Source organism: Falco biarmicus, chromosome 7 (assembly GCF_023638135.1).
Source record: "Falco biarmicus isolate bFalBia1 chromosome 7, bFalBia1.pri, whole genome shotgun sequence".
In the NCBI taxonomy this organism is placed as follows: Eukaryota; Metazoa; Chordata; class Aves; order Falconiformes; family Falconidae; genus Falco; species Falco biarmicus.
Genome location: NC_079294.1, coordinates 20,044,445 through 20,071,256, shown reverse-complemented (window position 1 = coordinate 20,071,256; position 26,812 = coordinate 20,044,445). Strand labels below are relative to the sequence as shown.

General features: G+C 39.5%; 1 protein-coding gene across 1 annotated transcript in view; it reads right to left on the bottom strand.

The window, feature by feature from the left end:
- PALS1 (protein associated with LIN7 1, MAGUK p55 family member) overlaps positions 1-22,344 on the bottom strand; it is a 57,856-nt gene extending 35,512 nt beyond the window's left edge. Inside the window, exon 1 of the mRNA XM_056347549.1 lies at positions 22,197-22,344. The gene's annotated coding sequence lies outside the window, so the exon portion shown is untranslated. The remainder of the gene's footprint in view (positions 1-22,196) is intronic.
- Positions 22,345-26,812: the final 4,468 nt, after the last annotated feature.

The following is a 26,812-nucleotide window of genomic DNA, read 5'->3' as shown; positions in this document are numbered from 1 at the left end:
CGTATTTTAGCTCTTTTAGGTCCAAAGAAATTAATGCCCCTTAGAATAAGCATGATGTAAATAACAATCTTAAAATAAGCGTGACCTGCTTTTTATAAAAGTAGTAACACTGCAGTCATATGAAGAGGGAGGTACACTTTAATCTTACTTAATTTCTTACCAATCTCTGTGAAAAACACATGTTGCATGCTCTATTAGCAGCAATCTTCCTTGATTAGTATCTCCGTGAGCTCCTTTAATCAGTTAAAAGTGATAGCACAGGTCAAGCAGAACCACTGCACAAGCAGCTTTCTTTAGTCTTAGCAAATCTGACTAGGCACAGCAGTATAAATGCTTCTTCCTTGGTTACACAAATAATTAAAATGATTGACCAAGATTAAAAACTATTGTTGAAAACACTAAGGATAATTTAAAACAATTCCCTTTGTTTTAAATATACACTACTACTAACACAACAGCATTGTTTAGTTTCTACTTTTTAGACTAAATGAAAAATAGGCATGAGGGGAATAAAGTTTCAGCTGGGGTGACTGCAGATGGGATTGGGGAGAGGGAATGACAACAGAAACAAATCAGAGCAGGCTTCAAGCAGCTTATTGCTAAAAATCACATCTAGATAGAAAAACTTAAGACTTTTGCTACAGTCCTATAAGCATATTTTTAAATTCAATAACACAGTATTTAACTTTTGTTTTTATTTTGCCACCTGAATCATCAGTAAAGCTCTGACATGTTTAGCACCTTTTGAACACTTATGAGCAACTCCCAGTGCTGACAAGACCCGAATTCTAGTGTAGGTGCCGAGCACAGCAGAGGGCAGTCTCTACAGCAATTAATGAAAACCTGAAAAAAAAAAGAAACACTCATTTTCAAAAAGTAGCTCACAGAAACAAACACTACAGCTCATTAAATGGTCTGACACCCACATTACCCCAAATTAGCACATAGATTTACTACCCTACCAATCCCACTATGGCTTAGATTAATAGGCTGCAACTATGCATACATTTGAATACGAAGCTCTAATTAAATCTTCAGTACCAACAATCCCTGCTAAAAGAAACATTTATTTTATACATAGGTACAAGTGGGTAACACTGATGTCCACGGTTTGCAACGGAAAGATGATAGAACAGTGAAAGAAAAAATTACCTTAACTTAGCAGTTATTCCAAGCATTTAGAAACTTTCAAGCGTAACAAATGAAGAGGAAAGAAATTCCTAGAATTCCAGGGATTGTTAACAGATCTCACAGGACAGCCAGAAACATGATAACAAGACAATAATTTCTTATCACCTATTCACAGACAGTTAAGACTCCAGATTTCATTGTCCTAGAAGTAAACATGCCTGTCCTTGTTTTAAACAGTGGTAGTATTCTCTGTGAAATTAAAAATACTGCTGCTATTTTAGATCTCTAGTAAGATTCCCCCACTCCCCTCAAATTATATCCTTTTTGGCTTGGGCTCTTGCACACTGGTCTCATTTTAATCCCTGTATTTTTTAGCATGTTCTTTTTAATGTCACTACTTGCCACTGCTTCACTATGTAAAACACAGTATTAACAGTAAACTTTGAGTACTAATATGTAAATTACACTTCAGAGAGGTGATTGAACCAAAGCAATATTAACTCCAAATTAAATTGAAGACAAAATGTTCTGTAGTTTTCATCTCATCTGACATTTAAATTCATACAAAATGGCATTAGTTTAGTCCTCCACAGCAAGCTCTTCTTAAGTCATATTTACAACATTCTGGGAAAAAAAGAAATTTCTTCCTCACATTTTAATATGCTAATACCTCCTGAATCCGATAAACACAGTTAGAAACGTCATCTAAGGAAAAGGGGAAGATGGATATTCTGAGCAGGCTTTCATCCAAATATGCTGAAATGTTAGATATCTAACTCAACAGTCTTCAAAGAGCCTAGATATAGGGACCAAGACTGTCAACTTTATATGATCAAGCTATAGTCTCAAAACATCATGTAACAAAGATACTACGTGGCCTTCCTCCTCTGTTCTCTTTTCAACTCTTTTTTGCAGTGTTATCTGAATGGGTGACAGTAAAGTGATTTTTTTAAAAAAAAATTCTTGTCCTTAATGATCTAACCTCATTTGCTCTGTTGCTATGTTTCTCATAGCTGTGTGGGGAGGGAAGGGGACAAGGATCTTCTGACTTTCTTTCTGACCAAAAAATGAGTTGAGACTTCTGAAGATTGAAATTCTAAAAAATAGAACATAAACCACAAAACTGTACAATCTATGATCTTGGGACTTCACAGAACTCAGGAGTCACTTACGCACTACAAATTCAGAAAAGAACATTTCATCTGAGCTCTTCTCTAGTTATATTTATAGGGGGTGGGGAGAGGGGGGGACCACCCACAAAATGTTTTAGATACTTGGGTTTCTGACATTTTAAGTTTTTCATTCCTAAACTCACCTGAGATTGTGGTGACTGTTGCAAAGGATAGCTATGACAAATATCCCCCCAAAGAAGTAACTGATGACACTCAAGAGTTTGCAGAGGAATATGCTCAAGTGAATTTGTGCCCATGAGATCTTCTGGAATCTTTCTCACTCCTGAGAATTAGAAGTAGCAAAGTCAGAACTCAAAACTTTGCTGACTGAAACAACTGTTCAGAATTTGAAGTGTTATAGTTTCTTTACACTGCGTCAGTCTTGTTTTAATATTTACAGAACGTTAATGAATTATGTGATTTCCCTGAAGAAATTACTATGTTTGTGCACAGCGAACTCCCCAACTGCTAGCACAGAACAAAGCTGACTAGGCTTTCAAGTGTGCCCTACTTTTGGATCCTTCCAAACAGAGATCCCATAGTTCATGAATTTATGACAAGAACAAGAAAAGAGACTGTCAGTATGATTCCTTGGACTGCTAAGCTGGGCTGGTTTGCTGCTGCCAAAGACTGCATTCACAACTCTTTCTCTTGACTGTTCCCTTACCCTCTCTGTTTCTGGGCTGTACAGCCAGTGCCTTCTCTGACAGCTTTAAAGCTTGTCAAATCTCTCTGTCATTAAGTCACCTTAATGCAACAAGACCGCAGAATGTTGCAAAATATTTTTGTTTGGTTTTGGTCAAAGTGGCGTGCTAGAACAGCTCACAATTATCTGAAAGGTGACAGGACTGACTGGCACAAGGGGAAGGAGCAAGTGATTGAGACCAAGAAGGTGAAGAGGTGAGGACAGAGACAAATAGAAACTCCCTCAAGGCAGCAGAGCGCCAACTCCAATGGAACTTCATCTCTTGGAATCATATTCTGTGAATTCATCCACTTCCCCTTACCCCGCCAAAATCTCATCAACAGGAAGTGATTTTGAAATAGCTTTTCATCCTAAAAAAAACCAAAAAAATCCATCAAAAAACCCCAAGCCACCACAAAAGAAAGCAACCACACACCTACAACCACCTGCATCTCTTTGTGATGATGTAAACAGGACAGTTAAAAGAACCTATTGGCTTCTATTAAAAGGCATAACCTGACACCATGCATGTAAAGGACTGCAAACCTTGCATTTATTTCCTCCCCCCAAAAAATGGTAAATTGAACACTCATGTTTTGAGAGTATTAAAGATGGTCCTACTGAAAAGTCTAAACACATCTACACATTAATTACTTCAAGATAATCAAGTGGTATTCTCAGCCTATTACCTTTGTGTAGATAGTATAAACACACTAGATTAGAATCCACAACTAAAAAGCTTTTTTTTCCCCCCACAGTGGACAGGAATAAAACTTAATTTTCTGTGCACTTGCAGCAGAATGCATAAAATGGTACACCTACTGGCTGAACACTAATGGAAATAACAGTACTATTACCTCAAGCATACTACCTATACAATGGAATTCAGATATAAGTAACCACTTTGAAATAGACAAAACCTGCAAGTCACCCTTATTTCAAACCTTCCCAATATTTATCACAATGATCTGTTAAACTTATGGGTATGTCAATCATAATGCCACAGAACTCATGCCAACTCCTTGGTCATACTGTAAGACAAGACTTCTGAACAAACCTATACCATCTAGTAACTTAAAGTTTCACAGGTCATGAGGAAAATCTGTAGAAAAATACTTTATGTAACATTATTACCAACATTTCACTATAGGGTGTGAAAAATCGAATGTTTTGTAAATAAGCTACATTACTAGACTTCGTAATAAAAATGCATGAGAAAGCTTCACAAAGACTATAAAGGTGTAACATTAGAGACCTTCTGTACCTTACAAAACCAGTCTCTCTCTTTCCTATTAAATGTAAGGGGACTCTTGGGCCTAATGTTAACAATCAGTTACACAAATTAACATAAAACCCTGGCAGGAACATACTCACTTCTGCAAACCAAGTCCAAAACATAAGCAACGTGGCTGCAGAGCTCCTCCACAGTTCAACTCTTTTGCTAATCCAAAGAAAGTACATTCAGCTTCTGAAACCTTGTTAAAGCACATGTTCTTTTTATTAAGGAAACATTAGATAATTGTGATAAATTCACAGGAATGTAAGACTCCTTTCTACGTGAAGAGAAGAAAACTTTATTTGTATGTAGTGGTGCAACAATCCTGTCTAGAAAACCTTGTCATCACTTGAGCTGTTGAATGAAGATACTACAAGCTACATACATCTTTCTGTAGAACTCTGAAATTGTGCTAGGAAACAGACTCGGCATCTAGGAAGGTGGAATTCAGCAGAAACCTCTCCTTGCCTAAGATCATGGAGTGAATCTTCTAGTGCAATGAACTTCCAACAAAGCATATAAACTTGAGCACGTATTTCCTCTCAATTCTTACACTAATCAAGCTGAAGATGACTCTTCAAACAGTGTTAAAAAACGTTGTTTAAAAACAATCTTCTCCTTTGGTAGCATCTTTAAAGCCTTCTTCCCTCCCCTAATTTGAAAGTTGAAAACTGAACACTGAATTTTTGCTTCTTATATTAATTCTCAGTGATCTTTATTCTGTGTCAATGAAATGGATAACAGCTAAATGGTTAGCCTATACTTTACACTTGCTTGCATTAACAAGTACACAATTACTCCTTAAAAAACAACCAAAACACCCCAACAAACCACAAAACACTAAAGCCAACACAAATTTTGCCCCACAATTAGAACTTACTAAAGGGTCTGACAACTAGAACGAGTTCCATAAACTGGTATTTCCTGCTACTAACCACTGCAATAGAGAAAATTCTAACAGCAAGAGAAAACAGAAATCAATCCAGGAACAGCCAGTCTTCCTAGTTTTCTGTACAAGTTCAGGATTCACTAAGTTGTCCCACTTTACCTTTCATGTGTATTTTTTACTGTCATAACACATGAAACAAGTTTCTCAACAGAAAAGTGGTAAGATATTTGAACACCTCTTTACTTGAAGTGTCTGTGCATAAAAATTAAATCAAAATCTAATGGATGCCAGATAATGAAATTTCTCTACAATAGGTAAAGTTTTCCTCCTGCTGCCAATGTCAGATCTCAGCAATTCAGGTATTTCGTAATGGGAAAACAGGAAGAGAGGTAGAACATCTTCAACTCATGAATGCAGTATATCTTTGCATTTCACCACTCGGTGAAGTACACCATATAGGTATTATACAAAAGAGCACTAACATTAAGAATACATTCAAAAAAGTTATTCAGCAATACTTAGAAGAATCAATCATGCACCCAACCCCTTAAACAAATAGTGAAGATTAAGTTTGTAAAAAGTTCTTCATACCAGTGATGCAAACGTGTTTATATGCACTACACCAACACAGCTGATAAATATCTTTAAAGAATACATCACAATACTTTATTGCCCCAATATATAGAACTCTGTCATCAGGTACTTCTGAATCAGAAAGTAAGAACTCTATGTCCTAAAACAATCCCAAAGACATGAACTGTAAAAAAAAAATGTCATTTTTACAGCCACTTTAGGTAGCAGCATCTTCAGTGATCATTGCTTAGTTTCATTCCAAAAGAACCATAGTATTGACTCCTTTGAAACAATCTTATTGTAAGTTTGAGCTTCTTAAGAACACACTGATGCCATCCAACTGAAGACAAACTGCTATTAAATTCAAAACCCTAGAGCCAAATTTCCCATAATTAAGCTTATTTAAGAATGTAAGCTGCATATTTGGCAGTTCTACTTTGGGTTAAAAAATAAAGCCCTCAGTAAATTAGCCTTTAACAGGTTTTGCTGCATTAATCCTTTGAACAAAAAGAACCATAACACTCTGGACATATGGTACTTCTTTCTTAAATGCACATTTACATAACTGTAGAAATATGAACTTTTGAGTGGAAGTATTACTTTGTAAATTCTTCAGCAAAATTATTAGCCTGGCTGTTGCCCTCTTATGCAGAGGCCACAGACAAGTGTTTTCCTCTAGAGGTGGAGACAAATCAGTAATAGCAACATCGGTCTTACCTACAAGACTGCATTGGCAACATTCTGTGACACTGAAGCATTCTGAAAAAGTGTTACAATTACGAAGTTATCCCAAACAAAACAGATTATTAAAATGTGCCACAAATACTGGCATTCACCATCAATGATGCAGTCAGAACAGCCTGAAATATTCTCAGTGCTTTCGCCTCAAAATTGGTAGTCTTGCCCTGTTGCAAAACCAAGTGTCAAGACATCAATTGCTGCTGCACAGATCAGCACCAGAAGTTGTGTACGCAGCAAGGACAAATCTTGGTTTTTTTCTGAGAAAAGCCTGAGAAAGGAATAAAAATGCAGGGGAGTAAAAAAGCAGAGTCTAGAACTAAATGATATGGAAAGAAGCTCATAATTGGAGAAACTACACTATTTTTTCATTCAAGCAATCATCAAAAGAATAGCAAAGTTGAATTACTCTAAACTCCCTGCTTGTATAAAAAGCAGAATCCAGTGTCAGAGCGCAAGGCTAAGACAACAGAACAGACAGCAAGAGAACTAACTGGATATGGGGCTCAGTGCCAATATCAGCATTTCTATACACTGCTTGGGAAGCTGTCACTGTCTTTATACAGTTTTAAAGATCAAAGGGATCAGCCAAATTTTAACAGTAAAGAGTGAAAGCTGTTGTCCACTGGAAGAGATAAACCATTTCCTCTGTGTGACACAGGGGTGGGACAAAAGAAACTATTTTCTCTGAATCAGGTGTAAGAAATGTGATGAAAATTAAACTGAAAAGACTATCTATACAGAAATTATAACAATCTAGTCTGGTGCATCCACCTTGTAAGCAACAGGAAAAAGCTGCAAAGTTTGCAGAGAAAAACCTTCAAATATCACTGCAAAGCACCAGAACTGTAATAACAGTGTAACACTTGTGTGTTCAGTGCAGTAACCCTATGAAAAAGTCAGGTTTTACAGAAGGGATTTCAGCTGAGAAACTTCATCCAGACCCTAACCATACACATCTGTAGCATCTGACAAGCAGCAAGAACTCTAGTTACTCCATGTCCGTGCTTTTGCACTACAAAGCTTGAAAATACTCGGTCCTTTTCTTGCCTAGCAATTTAAAGAGACTTGACCAGCTGAAATGGGAAACCAATTTTCCTAAACATACTTTTTCAAGATTGCACAGCAGCAAATTCTCACAATGCACTGGAGCAACACAGCCGAAATTTCAGGATGCAACAATACATACCACCCAATGCCTCAACATACATATATCCATGTTTCAGAACAATCTCTACTTCTTCCTACCAGTTTTCCCACTTGAGCTTAGAATATAATTCTGTAAGATGGAGACATCCTTCATCTTATTCCAAACCCCTTTCCTCACTTCCTTTACACTGGCTTTGCCATCACTAGAGCTCTCCAAGAGCCAGCATAGTGGGATAATATGGCAGAAAAACCCAGGAGAAAGATGCCTCCCATTCTCAGTAGCAAACTGCTCTAATAAGACCATCTGCCCATAAAACAATGGTCTCTCCTCATCACCAAACCAACTGCCATTTTTTGATGAGTTACAGATTTGTAAAAGCTGAATCGTTACCAACTCTTAGTCGGTATAGAAGAGCCAGTTTATACCTAAAAACCAAAAAAAATCAGACAAAATGCGCACAACAAAATTCCATGTGCTAGTGTTTAAGTCTAAGAACAAATAAAATCCAAAACCACTCCAGAAAGGTGCTGTGTGATCAGCAACAAATGATTCAAGAATACAGAAGTACCTCAAGGTAAAAGAAAGAAATTAAGATACGTGCTTACCTTGCATGTCAGATAAAAATCAAGATGGCAGTGAATGCTACCTGCTTTCTCAATTTCAGAACAACTTTGCAAACATGGATTTAGGATTAGGATTTTTGGGTCCCACTTACAAGTGGGAGCTTCTGGGCTCTGGCAAAAATAAGAATTATAGAATCCATTACAATGCAATCCAATAATGCCTCCCAATGCAAATAAGACTACTATTTAAGCAGTATTGTCTTCATGTCTACCTGAATTGTTGCAGACTATTTTAAATTATTTGTCGTCAATGGCATTTTTTCAAATATATTAGGTCACACTATGAGGAAAACACTTGATGCTTTCTTCTGAAAATGGGACTACTCTCTGTGAAGATAAATCAATCAACATAATTTATAGACATTAGGGAGCTTCAGCTTTTTCTTAAGCAAATAAAACAATGCACACCTTCACCCAGAATAGGTTTTACTCCTTTTCTTAAAAGAGCCAGAAAGGCCTAAAGATCAGTAATGTCAATTAGAGAGACATAACAAGGCTTACACGTGAAACAAAGGAAATAAAAAGATGTACAGTTAAGCAACAGCCTACAGAAGTTAGATCATGCATTTTTAATTAAACAACAGGTTATTCAACAAAAGTTAGAGCAAAAACCTGGTTTGCTTACAAAAGTCATTACTTCAAGATTGTATTAAGGGCAGTGCACAAAAAGATCCAAACAGCTGCGTAAACTAAAAAAAGACACCCAAATACAAGCATATAATTTTAATCAAGCCATTACACATCTATAGCAGCTAAATAATTTTCTTAGGGCAATGCTTCAGGCTTCCTCAACTCCCCAGCTCAAGGGGAGGGATGTCAGGACCTCAGACTGTCTCAGGGGTTTTTTTTCCAACCAGTAATTTTTTTTCACCACAGGACTGAGTAAGTATAATCAGGAGGTCTGGCATGACCACAGGTCAATTAAAAACAATTTTCACCACTCACTATAACAGTTGAAACAAACTACATTTTAAACCTGCAATAAAAATACTTAGTCAACATTCCCAGTGAGCAGCAAGAGACTGGGAAACTGCGCAATGACAAAGCCTGCAGATACGAGTTTAAGAGGACTAAGATCAAGTGACACTGTAAAGTCCCTGCATCTGGCACAACTGACAGTGGCCTGAAATTGATAAACCATGTTGAATTTAATTTCTGTTTGTGCTCGGCTAACTAGGCTCTCCAAGTTCTTGATGACTTACTAGCTCAGACACCTGCATTTTAATCATGAGTAAAGAGAACTGGCCTCTCTAAAAACAGATTGCTCCCTGCCTGACACTCCAGTACATCCCACAGTATGGCTCTGCAGGTTCCTGGCCAGGTGGTAGGCTACGGTCCCTTGGCATCAACCTTAAATTCTTTTACCCATTAGAACACACAACTGTTGTTCCTACAGATACCATATAGTCCAATTATGAAGCCATTTAAAACAGTCTTTCAGGCAGTTGGGTAGACTGAAAATACTATTAATACAGAATTTTAACTGGGAATTGAAATGTCCCATACTAGGCCAGTCATATCAGTTTTGGGAAGAGTTTTGTCACAGTAAGAAAGTTCAAAAAGTAACAGCAGATGCTGCCGTTCTATATTTTCCATTTGTCAGATGTACAAAACCAAGTCTTCATGGCTCAGAATTCCTTTCAGACTAGAGATCAAGAGGTCTCTAGAAATATGAAACAGGATTTCTAAAATTATTTCTACAGTTTATAAAAGCCTGACAGGTTAGCCCAACTTCTAACCCCGCAGGTACACTGTGAATAACAGCACTGGCATCTTACTTGAAGGCAGCTCCTCTGATGACTGTATACCAATACCTCAGAGAGAGGTTTTTCATTAGCATCTCTGCATATTACTTTTCCTTTTCCTTTCCTTTCTTTTCTACCACCCCTCTGAACACTCATTACATGCACTCTGTGTGATGCTAGGAAAAAACCCAAGGTTTCAAGATTATGCTTTGTAATTTTGCAGAGTGAGAACATAGGTTCTTGCCCTCAAGGACCATTTAATACTGAGATTTCTTCAGTTAGTAGTAGTGGCGGAAAAAAAAAAACAAACCCAAGCAAAAAGCCCAGATACTTTTCCTGAACAAGCTAGGAATACTACAACAACTTTACCATTTTGCTGGAACCTAAATCCTAAACATGTAAACCAACAGTCACTTTTTCAAATAACATCAGAAAAATACTGAACAAGAGCTGCAACACTGTTCACATGCCAATTACTCAGAGCAATCAACTGGCAATTTTGATCACTGGGTTTAACATTTAGCGCCAAATCAACCAATTGTGTTAGTGAGACAAATCAAAGCAGGCATATCTGCTTTTCTGAGTCTTGACAGTTTCTAAATTTTATCATTACTTTTTACAATCATCTACTTAGGAAACAGAAAAATTTTGGGATATAGATTATCCATGGTCTATTATTTCTGTTTTGTCACTTCAAACAATTACTACAATTGAATTTATGTCAGGTTATACCTTAAAACCATTTGAAAATAATCAATGCAGCAGCCTTTAGTAACTGTTAGTGGAAACAACAGACTAATCACCCGGGAACCCAAATACTTACAATAATGCATTCAATTTTCCAAGTTAAGTCTACAATTTTTGCTTTAAAGCTGCAGAAATTTACTTTAATAATCAAAGCAACCATTCCATCCTTCTGACACACCTGTTTACCAGAAACACTGTACAATAAAACAGTTTTATCCCACTCAGTTTTCAGAAACCATCTGAACAGAGTTTAGTTCTCTAGTCCCCAGCGACTGCAAATCATCTCAGCAATGCAGGCAAAGAATTTTGTTCCAGCACTACCAATGCTACCATGCCTGTAATAACAAAACTTATATTTGCAAAGCAGAAATAATAGAGCAAAACTAGGACAGTTTAGCTCTCCCACAGTTTGGGAAGTTTTAGGTATCCCACAGATGGTCAGATTTCATCCACCACTTCCAGGGCTTCTGGAACTTGAACCAAAAGCTTCACATGCCCTTTTCCAATTCACCAATCAGTTGAAGATACTTATCAATCTGGGATTTGTTTTCAACCTGAAGCCAGCTGACATTTTGTATTAGAAAACCATTTACTCAGATTTATCTAGAGAAGAACATCCAACAGAATCAGCATCCATAACCTTTTTGTTACTTTGAAAAGATATATTCATTATTATGAGAAGATATAACTATTTCCAGATATTTAGCATATTTTTAATCTGAATGTTGACTGAGTTCCAGAAAAAAAAAATAAATCACCTAAAAAATTAAGTAATCAGAAACTATTATTTGATGCCAATAAGATTTATGAATATCTTAACACTCCACTAACTCAAATCATCCCAAGTATGCACCTATATTCTTTCAAGACCAGTTCTGGAATTCTGAATACAAACACAAGGGGTATTTATTAAAGAACTTCAAGTTCTAACAAGCTAAACCCATAAATGTATTTCTAATGCTTTCTTATTCCTCCTATTCCTTACTCCTCTAAACTTTAAGCAAATAGCTCCCATGCGCAGTATTTCAGTCTTTCTTTGGGTAACGTCTGTTTTTCTTTTGGTTCTGCACACCCTCTGTTGTGTGTATTTTGAATTGACGCAGTGCATTTTTGGATGGTTCTACACTGGAAGTCCAGAAACCAAAGCCAGTACAAATTCTACCTGCTAAATAAAAATTTTCACAAATATACCTGTAAGAGTATACTAATATAATGATATATGAATCCTTGATACCTGCAATGGTGCAATGGTCACCAATAATATGCTTGATTGTTTATAGATTTCTTGAAGTACAGGTCAGAAGTCAGACATGAAATTTGGTGCAAAGAGATAATAAATTATTTTTCCTTGTTTTTTCAAATAAAGTATAAAATAAGGCTCCCTAAGAGACTGAGCTGAAAGGACAGCAAGCTTAAAGATGTTGATAGACAAGCTCTAGCAAATCTTGTTGTAGCAGATTAAGTTACTATCCTCAGCTATAGACTCTGCTCCCATCAGAAGTCACTGATCCCAAAAGCAGAGTTGGCAGAATGGAGCATGTGCTGACACCTCAGCCACTTCAGTGCTAAAACTAGGATCTTAGTTTGTGTCAGATATTACACTATGAACTGTAATGACTGAGAAACAAGCACTTTGCTAATTCTGCAAATGATGAACTAGAGCAGAGGAGCTGAGTAGGGAAAGGTAAAAAAATGAGATCACTAAATCTGAGAAGTTTCCCAGAGCTATAGCTGCAATCTAAAATTCTTCTAAAGCAGCCAGAAAAAGGTGTGAGAAGCACAATGTGAACTGTTAAACAGTTTGTAATTAACAGGCACTGATTAGTCATGTTACATACCTTAACAGCTGAACACTCAATTTCATATCACTTTAAGAAATCAGGAACTGAAGTTTTGCATGGAATTTTAATTATCACATGAAGTCTCAACTACAGAAGTTATAAGGAGCACTAACACACCAAAGAGCAGCATTAAATATCTTTCTAAGATTTGACAAGAGCGTGCACTTAAAAGGGAACACAAACTAGCCTAGATTTACGGCCTAGCCACTTAGCTATGCACTGCATTCATTAAATATTTGTATAGAAAAGACTTCAAAAATATTGACAGAAGGAGAAGCTGTATGAAGTTCTCACCAACAGAAGTCATAAACTGGCATAGGGGACAAAGTATTATGTAAATTCAAGTTTGGAACTGAAGTCGTTAAATTTAAAAAACATATATGCAATTACAGAATACTTTATTACTACCTAAGTGTTATTTCAGATGTTATACAACCTGTCAAGTAAAATTCTTGAAATTTGTACTGTGCAGTTATCACCCTAGTATTTTTCATTAGGATTAAATAGATACACAATTTATAAACCTTATATGAAGAACAACCAGCCATGGAAACCACACTCAAGGCTTCAAAATAAGCCTAACTATTAACTTCTGTAAATTGTCCCCTCCCATCCACCTTTTAATGAGGTTTTTAAGCTTCTAAGATTCCTCTGCTTTTCCAAACAAGTATGTCATACAAATTCCAAGTTCAGCATCATGCAGAGGGCCCTACCTAGCTTTGCACATTGTCCACTGATCAAAACTAAGCCATCAACATGGAATCTCAAATGAGACCAAATATTACTTTTTTGTAGAGAGGAGTTCACAGTTATTGTATTATTATTGTATTGTTACATTATTTCATTAATCTCTTGCTGAGATTTTTCAACTGTACAGTTCCCCCTTTTTAAAAGAAACCTCAAAAAACCCCAGCTTGTTACATGCTTGTAGCCCAGTCTAGCACAGTATCTGATTGAGGTAATTACTGTATTTTTACAGAACAAATTTCAGTAAGGTGCAAACCACTGTTTTTGGCTCTTTAGGATAACACTATAGAAATGCCCCTAATGCAGGGATCCTCAAACTTTTTAAACAGGGGCTGGCACGTGGATGAAGTGGCAGGCAGTCACCTGCGGCTGCTTGGTCCCCCCCCCAACCCCCGGCGGGGGGTGTGTGTGTGTCTGTAAATACTGGGGCCGGATTGAGTACCCTGGAGGGCCGTATCCAGCCCGTGGGCTGTAGTTTGAGGACCCCTGCCCTAATGAGTCAGGTCAATGGTCCATCAAGCTCAGAACTAACTCTCCATGTGACAGTGGCAACCACACACGCTGTTTAGGGATAACCTGTGCATCCAGAATTTCAATTGTTACAGAATCATTGGATCATTTAGGTTGGAAAACACCTTTAAGATCATTGAGTCCAACCATTAACCGAGCATTGCCAAAACATTAGATCATACATCTCTGACTATTCGACTATGAACCATTAAATGTATCTGTCAATGGATCTGCTCTCTTGGAATCTGTATAACCCCTTTTTTGAACACGCTGGTATCTGTTGCCTCCACAAACTCCTATGGCAACAAATCAGTAGTTCACCATCCAGTACGTGAAATACCAGATTTTATCTGTTATAAACCTATCATTTTAATCAACTGCATCCTGCATTTATAAGATCCACAGCTTCCATGGATTTTTCTTTTCTAAAACCTCCATCACATCCCATTCCAACTAAAGGGTTCCAGTCTTTCTGAGAAAGTCTCTTCTTGTAAGGCTCCATCCCTGATTGTGTTAGTTGCCTTTTTCCTTTTTTTTTTTTTTTTAAAATTCTGCTGTGTACTTCCTTTAAATGCAGAGACCTGAACTATACATAAGAATGAAGACAGCAGGGTTTTGCATAGCTGCAGTATGATGTCTTCTGTCATCTTAATGCCTTTCCTGATATGTTTAGCATTTTGTTGGCTTCCTGGCTGCCATTCACACTACAAAGCACAGTGAACAGACACTATGGATAAAGATAACTTTCTTCACAGTTCTACAGAAACCAGGAGTCTGGTCCAATTTTATTACACTTCACAGACATCCCACCATACAGTTGCTAAGAATTATTTCTTGAGCTCCTGGCACTGAACTACTCTGCGCAGACTAGATGATAGTCATCATGTCCCATAAAAAGCTATTGCTGTTGAACTTCACTCTTATTGCAGAAAAAATTGCCACTGAAATAGAAGGGGTATCTTTGAATATATCAAAGCTGTAATAAAAGGTAAAAGAACACAAGCACCATAAGATCTAAAGCAGAACCAGGACAGTACTGCAAAAAGAAAGAAATGTGAAGTATAGGTAGTTTTACAAGCCAATCCAACCTTAAGACACAAAGAAAGAAAAAGCAAAAGGTCATAAGACTTAATAGATAGCAATGGTGTGAACATTCAACACAGAGAACCTCCGTTTCCTTCCCAATACTGTCCATCTTCTCTATTTAGAGAGAGGAGACTGAGAAAGATTCATGTTTGAAGGTTGCAGAAGGAAAGAATGCGAGAAAACGAGCAACAGGAAAGTTGCCAAAAAAAGCAGCGGCAAAAATGTAACAAGTTCCTACTAAATCAGGAAAGATCCAAGGGAAAAGAAATATCATGACTATTCAAAATTGATCCTATGACTACTCCCAATAGCAATAGGCTTATAGTCTTAAAATTAAAAAGAAATAGTTTAATCTAAAAGTTACTTCATAAGAAATAATCTGACATAACTCCTAACTGCTGCTTCAAAACATCACAGAAATAGATGCAGTGTTCTCTTTTTCAGTCAAGAAGAAATAGCTCTTCGTTGCACTTCATTCTGACTTCTTACTTGAAAATTGGCAAAAGCTTAAAGAAAGTAATGACCTACAAGACGTCAAAATAACTAGTCTTGAATAGCTTTTTGCTGTTCTGTCATCTTAAAACCATCCTCAGAATTTTTTCTTTTGGGAGGAAGGACAAGTGACATTTACTTTTTTGATTCCTAGCTTTCCTTGGGACACACTTTCAGCCCTTAATCTTTACATCTTGCTTGATGAGCCAATGAACAAACAAGAAATTTAAGTAGGCTGAAAGGTAGAAAAATGTCCACCTGACTGTAGAATCCTCAGATTGCCACTTTCCTCCTCTTTCCACTGAAGCCAAGTAACTTGCCTCTTCAGAGTTCTAGCTAGCCCTCATCGTATCAGCTTGACGCAACACACTTTGTCAGGAAGTGGTTGATGGTAACAGCTGAAGTTTTGAGAGGAGATCACAACACACACTAAGTAGGTATTCTACAAACAGGCAAGAACTAAATTAATTGATAATTCAGTAGAAGTCCCCAGATATAACAAGAATTTAGCCTCACATGGATTTTTAATGCTGTTTATACTCTTAAAAACAAAAAAAAATTGAAACAGACTATTCTATTACTCAAAACCAATAGTGCTGGGCTCATAAGTCATTTAGTCAGTCAGCCCAACAAGACAATGCTGAGCTGATCAGCTTTTACCTCACTTTAAGACACTGTGCTAATTCCTCCTTGTAAGTAATTAATTAGGTTACTAATTTAGAACACATCCTGATTGCTGGAAAAAAATGAAATGGTAAGAGCTTGTACTCTGTTGATTTTAATTATCCTACAACAAAAATCACCATCTTTAAATACATATATCCAGTTCCATTTCAACTCTCTCTCCTAACATTTGAGAACTTCTAATACCGTTCAAACAAAATGTAAATGCCACTGCATAGTGGCACTAAGCAATTCCATCACCGCTTGATCCTACAGGAACTGATTCTGCAGAAAGCATGTGATGTCCACTCATGTTATATTCTCCCACTAACACAGGACTAAGTTTGTCTGCTGACATCATATGCCCTTTCAGACATTGGGAAGAAGAGATTTGCTCTCTGGAAACAAGGAAATACATAAATATAATACAACCCAAAACTTATCGGTTTGAAACCTCAATGCTTAACTGAAAGTGAGCTTTCCCTTCAGAGATGAGAAAATATTTAGAAAAATAGGACATACCACAGGCATTAGCAACACATTCTCTTAACCAATACAAGACATGCAATGCAGTTATCTGTAACATAGTTTTTCTACAAAAACAACTTTAATTCTCTTAGCCAAGGTGCACTGCTTTAATCCACGATTAATCTATCTCATTTCATTAACAGTAGCTGACAAGTGAATCACAGTTTGATAAAACAAGACAAACAAGGGCAACCATAAGTTCTCAACCATGACACTGCAGGAACACTGCATGATCCAATATTAAGGTCAAGCCTTAGCTTTATGCATAGAGGTATCAAATTCTAAAGAAAAACTTGTCATGGTACCTGCTGTGCTGAAAAATTTAACTTGGTATCACAACCACCATGCAGAAAAACATGTTTCCCACTCTACATTTCTCCTCTGCCACAATGAAGACCAGCTTCTAAACAGAAGTGATTAGCAGAAGGCATTACTGAAGCATACTGCCTTCACTGACCTTAACTGCAAAGATCATCCCAGTTAAAAGAGCACTTGGGTTTAAATTTGAATATTCAGATGAGAGCTGACTGCTATCTCCCTGCCACCCAAACCAAGATAAAGATTTGGCTCCAGGGAAATTGACAGGTCACAGGAGACATCAACAGTGAAGCCATTTCTCTCAATAGCATTTCTACCAAGACATCATACCTGTTATAGTTTACCTGCCTTCAGCCTTGAACAAAGTGAACTTTTAAAGTTACATTACTCTTTTGTATACACCTCATTAAACACAAGTCACTCCTATGACATCATACTGCTAACAGTAGCTCACACATTTCAACAGTATATTATAAAGACTGCTGTTGATACATATGAACTAACTCTTTCAGGCATTAGTATACATTGTCCTCCTTTGTTCTCACACATTTGTACTCAGAATGCCACTTAACACTACTGGTACCTAAATAAATACTTCTTTTCCAGCCTCTCCTTCCTGATTTTTAAAATACACACTTATCCTTGGAAATAGACTCTGAATGCATACAGGCACCTCCCAGCACCAGGTCAAAGAGCAGCTGCTGAGGTTGCACTGGCACTTCCTAGTTAACGAAGGGTTTTAGTTTTCCTGCATTTGACTTTCTAAGGAGCTTGGAGATAACCCTGAACAACTTCACACTATGAAAATAAGTCAATTCACACTGAACATTCATATTACAGCTGATGCACATACACAGCTATGTGCTTTAGATGCTAACATACTGACTTTTATTTGTGACTATTATCACAATTGAGTACTCCCAATGCCTTTTGTAAAGGACCATTTAACTGTCCTATCACTTTTAATATATCCTTACCACAAATTGCTTCTGGTTCTGAACTACTTTTAAAAAAAAACCAAACACACACACACACACAAACATTCGAGAGTCTTCCAAATCATCCATTATGGCCAAATGACCAAGTATGACACTCCAACAGTTTCCCCAGAAAATGAATCCTGATACAAGGCAAGAATGAAACTTATGGTTTGGTTTCTGTCTTACTTTTTTAAAGAATTATCTTTTCCAACAACTTCCATTTATTACATCATCTATTCTTTCGTTAGATCTTTGCAGGAGAGGAGTAGTTTATTTTCTATGCTGATAAAGTACAGCAAATTCAGATACTAAAATTTATGATTAACAACCACGAGCTGCACTGTCATATGTATCAACTATCAAGCCTTGTCCCTAATCCTAGGCAAGAAATTTAGAAAATGAAAGACTAGAGGCAAAATCAATTACTAAAATCACATTAACTATTTCTTACTCATTTTTATTTTAGAAAACAATTATGGCCAACCAGAACAGACACATGATGCATCAGGCAAATCACGAAACAGAAGGCACTGAGCTAATTTTTTAGTAATAAGATAATTATAGGTATGTTGAAACAATTACATTTTTGTATCTGATTATTTGGCATCTTATAAGAAAGCAGATCCATGAAAGAATCTAAATGCCACGCCACTAACTAGACTCCACAACCCACAGATAAGGAACCAAGCTCCGCTCCACAATGAAAAGTGTTAATAACCACACAAGTAGGAACTGGCCAAGTCAGCCAAGATAATCTTGAAGAGAAACGCAAGAGATTCAAGTCTCCAGAACATCACACTATGCTAGGAATAAAAAAAACCCAACCAACCAACAACAACATCCCTTTCACTTTCATCTGCTCTTTCAACACTGCCTGTAACAAAGAGACCTGGGTTCATACCATCAATCTGTACTTGATCATACTTCTTGCCAGCCAGTCCCTGGGCCATATACCAAACTTGCTCCCTTGTCAGTGAATCTTACTCTTCAAAATGAAACTGGCTGGTGTCTGGAACACCCAGCGGCCTGAGAGTTAAGCCATTCCCTTTGGGAATGGACAGATGAGGGTTTCGTGTTCCTCCAACGAGTAGAAGGATTTGAACCCAAATCTCAACATACTGGCAGGTACTCGAACAGTTTACTTGTATGTAAAGAAATGCAACATCACATCCTTTTTCTGCCAAAAGAGAAGAGTGTAAGATTAGGCCTTTCTGTGTTTCCTGCTTCACAGAATAGAAGCATTCCTTGTACAATTGTGCATTAATAATGGTATCTCTGTTTGCTTTCTAATTTAACTGATGCAAGCTTTGAGAGTTACAGCATTTTTCTCTTCCCACACAGCTACCTATTAGTATGCAATTAGATCCTCCTGCAGTATAAAACAAGTCTTTACCAACAGATATACATGGTTTATCACCACTGGTTAAAAAAACAAAACAAAAAAACCAACCCCAAAACTTACTTTAAAAATTGACTGGTATATAAACTACTTGGTTGTAATTTCCTCTTTTTGTTTAGCGCTCTGCTTCATACTTTACTGAACATACTTTACATCTGAACTATACTTAAAATATTTTGTCATATAGCTGTACTGGGAGTGCAGGAAGGAGGACATGTACACAAAATGCTTCTTTTGTCAGAATAGTTGTATTGAAGAAAGCTCCAAAACAGATAACTATACTAGAAAAATCTTTTTGCCAGCATACCTGATTTTAAAGAACAGTATAAACTGTTTCCACTAATTGAGTTTTACATCGCAGACATAGCAGTAAAACTTTTCAAATATACAGATGCCTCTCTCTGCCCATTAATAAAAGGGAAACAATAGAGCAGTATTTAATGAATATTTACAAAAAGCCTTGAGGTTTTCTGCTGAATGACCAAAGCAGTAATTAGTGTTTCAAATATCGTAATGTCGAGCCTTTCTGCAACACTACCTGTCACACTAAGAAAGGACTTTTTAAAAAAAAAAAAGGTAGTTGATAAGCAGCAGGCTGTTTGAAATCTTAGCTTTCAGCATTCTGAAAGCCTAACACTGTAAAAGGAATGCATTTAATCAAAAGTGTAAACTGGAAAAAAAAATGGTAGCTGTAACAGGTATTACAATTGTTAACATCTGACACTAAGATCCAGTCTATGAGGAGACATCATAACAGAATTTACATCTAAAAATGCCACAGAATTTTTAAAGGCTTGCAACTTCAAAGTATAGCAAAAGATTTTAATTAAAAAGCAAATGGAAGTGCTACCAAAATATAATTCTTTACATCGGAAAATATATATACAGACACATGAACTTCAGGCTACATTTACATTTTCTGCATCCATAACCTTCAGTATGAATTCTAACCTCTACATCACATTTTTACTGCTTCCACATCACATACTGCTGTGGTAACAAAAGATACCTGACACCTCTTAATGGCCTGAGTAACTACTGCAGATTGCCAAGGCATCTAAAGCAGACCAGTGAAGAAATATTTTGACTTTTCTATGTAAGTTCAGATATTTTGAAAGGAAATCTAATAAAAGCTATGTAAAACTACCATCTTTTACCATCACCTAATTCTATATAGCAAAAAAGACCATCTACTGCTATTCCACACACTGCAAGGCAAAATGATACATGCGGAAGGACGTAAAACCTGAAAGAACCACTTTGAAAAGGGTTAAGGGATCATATATTAACATTTAACTCTGTATTACTTTATTAACAGTAATGTTAATTAAATTTAACATGTAGCACACTGGTTCACAAAGCGCTGCAATATAAATATTTGATGCCTTGTTAAACCGTGTATGATACTAACCATTAGTTAAGCTTTTAACACGTGAAATACTGAATTTTTTTGGATGGCAGCATGTTGGAAAACAGTTCATATGTGTATAAACCAGCCAGACTCTAAAAAGCTGGACATTCAGAATTGTAATAACAGCTCCAAGATGATTATAAGAAAAAAAGATGTATCGTGTGTGAAAATTCAGAGGACCGACTAAAACCAAAACACTGCAGGCTCGGACGCCTAATTAAGGACCATCCATACACAGATATCCTATTTTTGAAAAAAATTTGAGGGAAAACACCTCAGTGCTCCAAAAAGATAAAGAGGTCCCTTTAAGACATAGGAAACTGTGCACTGAGGCAGCAGACACTTAGGTAAGGCCACCACCAGTCACCCCTCAGAAGTTTGACTGCAGTCACTGATGTATCATCACTTACCTAGACTTCAAGTATTTTGTTCTGCTCAGTGAACTACGGAGGTGGTTTATGCCCAAATAATTCCATTACAGAGGCTTTAAGCGTTCCCTTTTAAAAGAAAAAGTCCTCACAGCACTAGTTGATACTTACTGCTTTTAGTATTCCGCATTAAGTTCTTTTTCAGGGATCTGTCCCACGCGAGACATCTAAGTTAGAACACGATTATTTTAGGCATTTTTTTTTAAATGTTTTCCAAGAAGGTCGAAGGCGGGTTAATTTAATTTCCTTGTGCAGCCTGTCCCAGCAAACTGGCGGTCCCCGCGGTCTTTGTTGCCGGCGGGGCAGCGCCCGCCGCAGCGCGGCCTCAGTCCGGGGGGCGCCCGCGCCGCCACTGCCAGCGCTCCGCGGGAACCGGGCGCTCCAAGGCCGGTACGCGCGTTACCTGCTGCCGACCGTAAAATACACTAGAAGTTGCTCATATTCCGCCAACTTGACCCTGCAAAGCTTCACAAACCCGTACGAAGCGCCCCCTTCACACAGGCACCGTTTCCAAACGGAACTGCCAGAAGATCAGCAGCGCCCGGGGGGACACCGCAAGTTTCTCCCCTCGCCCAAACGCAGCACCCCCGCCCCGAACACGCGGAGGAAGCGCACGGCCGAACACGGGACGGTTTTCTTACAACCGGCGGGCCTAAGCCCGCGGCGCCTGCCCCGAGGCGCCCCGAGGGAGCAGAGCCGCAGGAGCGGCCCTCAGGGCCGGCCGGCCGCCCCCAGCCCGCCACGCTCCCGGCAGCGGCTCCGGGCGCCCCGCGGCGCAGGCACCTGTAGCCGCCGCCGCTGCCGGAGCCGCCCCCCCCGGCCGCGCCACAGCCCGGACCGTAGCCCGGCGGGACGCGGGCACCGACGGCGTCCCCCGAGAGCCGCTCAGCCTGGCTCGGCCCCGCCGCCGCGCCCGGCCCCGGCCCGGCCGGACCCCCAGGCCTGTGCAGGCGCTGCGGCCGCGGGGGAGGCTCCCCGGCGAGCCGAGCCGAGGCTGGCGGCTCCGCGGCGGGACCTGTTGCTCTCACGCCGGGCGCGGGAACGGGGACGGGGACCGCGCTCACCGTCCTTCCCTCGCCGCCGCCGCCGCCGCCACGCTCCGGCCCGGCCGCCGGCTGGAAGTCAGGATCGCGCACACCCCGCGGCGCCTCGCCGCCCTGCCCGCGGAGCCACCCGCCTACAGCCCCCGCAGAGCTGCGCAGCCGCCGCCAAGCCCGGCCCAGCCCAGCCCAGCCCAGCCCTGCCCCCCCGGCCGCGCCCGGCGCCGGCCGCCAGTCCCGCCCCGCCGAGCCCCGCCGAGCCGCGCAGGCGCGGAGCCGCCCCACAGCCGCCGCCGGGGCCGCGCCGGCCGCCCGAGGGGAGGGAAGCGGGGCGGGGCGGGCGCCCTCTGTCGGGCGGGGGGCGCGGTGCCCCCAGCGGGCGCCAAACGGCTGGCGGGTGGCGGGAGGGGCTGTCCTCTGGGGCCCTTGAGGGGCCGCGGAGGGCACGGAGGGCATGGACAGCTTCCGCGTCTCCACGCTCCCGCAGCCATGTCCTGTCTCTCCACCACGGCGCTCTCAGTCCCGGGGAGGCACCGCCACGGGAACCGCTGTGCCCTGAAGGGAGCTGGCTGGCTCGCCAGGGCTGTGGCCTGCACCTTCCTCCTCTCTCTCCCCTCCGGCTGCCGCCTCCTGCCGGCTGTGCCTGCTGCAGCTGGCCTGTGCCCTGTGCCAGCCATGCCGCTGCAGCCCCTGTCTCGTCCACCCTCCTCGTCGTCCCCCCGTTCTCCTTGCACTGCTGCTGAAGCTTCAGCCCAAGCTTGCATGTCCCAGCCAGGCCGGGTCCTGTTGTGGGAAGAAAAAATGCCTACTCCCACCTCCCTGATAGCCCAGGCCACCTCTGGAAGACCTGAGGGAGGCTGAGGGCCAGAAGGGGCCCAGAACACAGTGTCTGGGAGAATGAAGGAAAACGGGATGTTAAAGGTAATTCTACCAGGCTGCTTATAGCTGTGTTTTACAGGACCAGGGGAAACATATTCAGAACAGAATTTAGTTTGAGCTGAAAGCTGCATTCCCACCCCTGGTTTTTCAGGCTAGTCTGCCAAGATCATCGCCTGAGACATTAGAAGAAATATTCCATGTAACAAGACCAGAGAAAAAGCTTTCTTAGATCACTTAAAAGTACTAAAGAGATACCTGTTCACTCCATCTCTCCTTGCTTCAGTTTAACCATTTATAAATCTGTGTCATTTAACGCTGTATCCTTCTCCATAGTAAAATCCAGACGCAGACTTTCAACTTCCTATAATTTTACCCTATACCATGTTTTCTTTGGATCTGTTCTAAAGACAGACACACAGTCTAATTTCCTAAGTCCCAAAACCAGATCCCATTGTTTTCTTTTCTTACCCTGTGAAAAGGCCAGCTTACCTGATGCTAAGGTGTGGCCTGCCCATCTACCTGCAGAGGAAACTCTGAAAGCATTTTGCCTTCTCACATTGTGGCTCGGACTCCCTGGGATATCTTTTGGTTTGCTCGTTTCAGGGCAGCAATGCCTTATAACTGCATTTAACCAGCTATTTGTGTTCTGACCAGTAAAAAGGGTCTTGGTGTCAAGTGAGCAAAACTGCAGCACTGCAAGAAATAGAAATGTTGGTGGACTTCAGAGTTATGTACTTAGGAAATAAAAATGGAGGGAAAACATGACACTGGTAATTTGTGTCTGAGCAGCATGAAACTTGTTTCTTTTCACCTTCATATGAAAATGGTGAAAGTTCATGCGAATCTTTTTTTACAAACCGCTTTGGCAAAGGACCTGAGAACAAGAAAGGGCTTTTCCAAACTATGATACTTGCCTAGAAGATATAATGGCTGCAAAAAGTAGCTAGGTTCATCAGTTGTTCACTGGTGTCATCTGCATCCAAACTGATTGCTAATTTACTGTCTTTTCTACATGCAAGGTTGGGATGATCAGACAAAAAAAGCCAGAAATTCTGATTACAGTTTCCCTCAACTGACAGCATTTCCTCTTTCCTCTCAGAAAATCTCATTGCTTCCAGTTTGTACGTTGCCCAGTAGTGAGCTTTTAAACCAGGATAAGGGAATTATCTTCGGTATGTTGTGCAATTTGTGGTAGAGCAGAGAAGGATACACATCGGTTCTAAAGTTTATGTTGCCCTCTTTTACTTTCTTACATCTGTAGCTGAAGTTTTACTTTTTTGCCAGAAGGCATTACAGACTAGGTTAAGACTGAACTTGGGATATCTCCTGGATATATCTTTCTAAAGATCTGTTTGTTTCTTTGGTAACCAATCTCCTCCCTCTGGCTTTCACAAACACTAATATTAGCCCTTGCCCAGCTGGCAAATCCATTCATAAGATGCTTGAATGAGGCATGCTTGGCTAATTCTATCCAACAGATTAAAATACTCTGTCAGGCTGAGAAGTTGTCATATCCAAAAACATTTCACAATAGAGCACAGGATCAGCAGCATTATTTGTAAAGACCCAGATAACCTTTCTTTTTAAAATCACTGCGTTAGCAATTTAAGTGGACAGATCTGATGGTTCATTTTGCCTTGTGGGTGCTGTTTGGTGGTATACTGAGAACAAAAATTACTGGGACAAAATCAATATTTTGGCTTTAATTTAGCAAAACATGCCTGTTAAAAAGAATAGATACATAGAAAGAAGGTGAATGGGAGGATGAAGAAGGACAATGGAAAGGTGATTGAGTAGATCAAAGCTTTTAGTCTTCCTTTGTTTTGTCTTAGCTGATTAATCTTTCCTGAGTATCTACTCTTAAAGGAAGTGAGAAAATTACTTACCAAAGTACTATAAACTTTGCTGTTCCATCTCTTGTTCAAAGTTTACAATTATTATCCTTAAGCAGAAAGGAACTGAAAAGAAATATCCAAGCGATACCTTTTGTGATCTTGGATCTTAGAACATTTAGATTTTAGACATGATTTTTCTATGATTTTTGCTATCAGGAATTACAGGAACAGTAAAGCATGCTTCCAGCTACAGAACCAAGGTATTTAGGCAACAATTTATTATTGAAGAACTTTCCTTATAAGGTTAATGAATTCATTCTACAAACAAATTTTTTTAACAAAGAAAATGTTCATCTTTGGTGAATTGAATTTGACATGAATTAGTGTCACTGTTTTCCAGCAAGGTGCATATATAACTTTTGACCATGTAAATATGGCTGATTGTAATCAATGGAAAAAAAATAATATCTGACTCACTCTGAGGCATCAGCCTAATATAGGATAAAATGTTTTCTTTGAAACTATTGCCCTCTGGAGGAGGAATGAAAAATCATAGAAGGGTTAGGTAGAAATTCCTTTTTATGTCACTGTTTAACTGAATTTGTGCTTGAGTGGTTCTACAGACTGATGCAAAAAGGAATGGTCTGTCAGAAAAGCCACAGTGGCCACAGTGCTTGTCAGTGAAGGCTGGAGGAGAAGTAATCCCCATCTGCCTGCCCCATTACTCTTTATCTCTAAAGACACTGAATTCTACAACAGATGTACTTTCTCTTCCAACTTCATCCTGGATCCCTCCCAAGCTACTGTCATCCCTCCTTATTTGCCAAAATATTTTTTCATGCAATCCCTAAAGAATTCTTGCCTGCCTGATGTCAGACTCTGTATTCTATCTTCTTTCTTGACCTTTCTGCTGGGTTTGGGGTTTTGGGTTTTTTGTTGTTGTTTTTTATCTTGATTACCGTTTCCTTCTTGATCTTTTATTCTTGAAAGGTTTTGAGGAATTTTATTCTCTTCTTTTTATCTCTCTACTTTCATGTCTGGCATCTATTTAAATAGACTCTTTCCTTCAGTCTCCGAGAACTTCACAGGGATTTTTTCTTTGGCCTTTAGATATTGATAGCTTAGATCTTGGATAATCACATTTAAATGTCACCTTTAACTGAATATGAGTGAAAGTGAGGTCCTTCCTGCTCAGACTTTGCCTGTATATTCTCTCTGTGTTGCAGGGGAAATGACAATAGCTCACAGTGGTCTTTCCAGTTTGATTTATAGCAATCTGATGCCTCCTGACTACAAATCCGGTGATTGTTTTAACTCTAAGAAAGGCACATGCACCAGCCATCTGAAAGAATGTAACAGCAGCACTAGTCCACCTGTAGGGCTAGCTGTGTTCGGTATCTAGTGTTTCAAAGAAGAGTGCAAAATACAAAAGTCCAGAAACTAAATTGGTCAAATTGTGCATTAAGCGAGGAAAACAAACCAGCAACCTCTTGTTCTCCACAACCCAGCAACAGAAACCCTGAATTTTGAAATTAATACAGCAACCTAATTTAATTTCAGCCTTTCTTTAAGTAGGACAACAAATACCAAGGATTCTAATATGGTCATGTTTTTCTCCTTGATAGCATCTAGAACTTATCTTCCTTACTTTCTACCCAATAACTACATTTTGCATTCGTGTTCATCAGGGTGGTTGAAATATCTTCCTCTCTGGTTTCTAGTGTCCTCTGCCACTCCTTAATCCTTCAGATCTGAAATTGCACAACTCCAAGTCAGGTCGCAGTATTTACAAATAGGGCTGTAAACACAACAGAAGTTCAGCTGTAGAAAGAGGTTAATCTCCAGCAGAGAGGTCTCAAGTTCGGCAGTACTACTCATCTCTCAATGAAGAGTCTTAAGCCCAGAAATAGGAATCATTCCCAGAAG